Consider the following 2500-nt stretch of genomic DNA (forward strand, 5'->3'; position numbering starts at 1 on the left):
TGTTCGACAAAGTGTTCAAAATTCGACAAAGTGTTCGAAATTCGACAAAGTGTTCAAAATTCGACAAAGTGTTCAAAATTCGACAAAGTGTTCAAAATTCGACAAAGTGTTCAAAATCCGACCTCCGAGAGCTCTTTGGCATGCACACGAGTTCCAAATTGCCGCCCACCGTCTTTGGAACCGTTCCTCGGGCCCGTCTCAAAGTGGTCCCGAGCCGCCATTTTGTTCTAAAAAACGTGTTCCCGAAAATCTCCGGGTACCCCGCCAACCCCCCCGGCCGAAAATGACGAGTTGCACTTTGGGGGCGAATTTGAAATTTCAGTCCGACGATGAGGTACCGAAAGCCCGCAAACGGTACTCGGATCGTCCCCCTTGCCGACTTCCGTGATTTTTCAAAGTTAAAGTTTTCGGGCTGCGGACACTTTATTGCAACGGGGCAAGGCGCCGGGGCGAATTCCCACCCCTCCAGCGGGGCCCTGGAACTCCAACCCGGCGTGGATTTTCGGATTTTTCCCCTTCCCCACCGACTTTCCTCCGCTGACACTTAGAATTTTTTTTGACACTTAGAATTTTTTTTGACACTTAGAATTTTTTTGACACTTAGAATTTTTTTTGACACTTAGAATTTTTTTTGACACTTAGAATTTTTTTTGACACTTAGAATTTTTTTTGACACTTAGAATTTTTTTGACACTTAGAATTTTTTTGACACTTAGAATTTTTTTTGACACTTAGAATTTTTTTTGACACTTAGAATTTTTTTTGACACTTAGAATTTTTTTTGACACTTAGAATTTTTTTGACACTTAGAATTTTTTTTGACACTTAGAATTTTTTTTGACACTTAGAATTTTTTTTGACACTTAGAATTTTTTTGACACTTAGAATTTTTTTTGACACTTAGAATTTTTTTCTAAGTTTTTCCTTCTGGTTACTGACTTCCCTCGTCGGGCACGGGGATTTTCGACTTCCTCCTCCCGACCGAGGGGCCTCATTTTCGGGCATTTTCCTCAGATTTCCAAGCATTTTTAGACACTTTTCCCGACTTTTCCTGCTTACTGATTTCACACTTTTGGCCATTTTTATGCATTTTCCCGACTTTTCCTGCTTACTGATTTCACACTTTTGGCCATTTTTATGCATTTTCCCGACTTTTCCTGCTTACTGATTTCACACTTTTGGCCATTTTTAAGCATTTTCCTGGTTACTGATTTCACGCTTTTGGACATTTTCGGAGGTTCTGACGGCTTTTTCGCCTTACTGCTTCGGACATTTCGGGCACTTGGCTGACTTTTCCCGCTTACTCCTTCCGGGCTTTTACTCATTTTCGGAGGTTCTGACGGCTTTTTCGCCTTACTGCTTCGGACATTTCGGGCACTTGGCTGACTTTTCCCGCTTACTCCTTCCGGGCTTTTACTCATTTTCGGAGGTTCTGACGGCTTTTTCGCCTTACTGCTTCGGACATTTCGGGCACTTGGCTGACTTTTCCCGCTTACTCCTTCCGGGCTTTTACTCATTTTCGGAGGTTCTGACGGCTTTTTCGCCTTACTGCTTCGGACATTTCGGGCACTTGGCTGACTTTTCCCGCTTACTCCTTCCGGGCTTTTACTCATTTTCGGAGGTTCCGACGGCTTTTTCGCCTTACTGCTTCGGACATTTCGGGCACTTTGCTGACTTCTCCACCTTACTCCTTCCGGGCTTTTACTCATTTTCGGAGGTTCCGACGGCTTTTTCGCCTTACTGCTTCGGGCACTTTGCTGACCTTTTCCCGCTTACCCCTTTCAAGGTTTTGGACGTCTCCGGTCGGGTCCGCGCCCCTCGCCCGGGCCGGAACGCCTCCCCGCCGGCCGAGTTCCTCGGGGTCGCCCCCTCGCCCGGGAAAAACCGCTCCCCGCCGTCCCACAGCACTCCGACTCGGCCAGGCAGCCTCACGGGCACAGCGACTCCTGCCCACCTCGGGAACCGACGCCCCGCTCGGGCTCAGGCTCCGAAAAACCACCACAGCGGGGCAGCTACCCTCAATGCAGCCGAAATTCAAACTCCTCCCCTCCGAAAGGCGCGCCTCACCCGGCCACGGCCTCGGAACTGCTCCCCTTCCTCGGGATCGGCCCCTCGCCCGGGAAAACCCGCTCCCCGCCGTCCCACAGCACTCCGACTCGGCCAGGCAGCCTCACGGGCACAGCGACTCCTGCCCACCTCGGGAACCGACGCCCCGCTCGGGCTCAGGCTCCAAAAACCCACAACAGCGGGCAGCTACCCTCAATGCAGCCGAAATTCAAATTCCTCCCCTCCGAAAGGCGCGCCTCACCCGGCCACGGCCTCCAAATCGCTCCCCTTCCTCGGGATCGCCCCCTCGCCCGGGAAAACCCGCTCCCCGCCGTCCCACAGCACTCCGACTCGGCCAGGCAGCCTCACGGGCACAGCGACTCCTGCCCACCTCGGGAACCGACGCCCCGCTCGGGCTCAGGCTCCGAAAAACCACCACAGCGGGGCAGCTACC

Source organism: Stegostoma tigrinum, unplaced genomic scaffold, assembly GCF_030684315.1.
Source record: "Stegostoma tigrinum isolate sSteTig4 unplaced genomic scaffold, sSteTig4.hap1 scaffold_246, whole genome shotgun sequence".
In the NCBI taxonomy this organism is placed as follows: domain Eukaryota; kingdom Metazoa; phylum Chordata; class Chondrichthyes; order Orectolobiformes; family Stegostomatidae; genus Stegostoma; species Stegostoma tigrinum.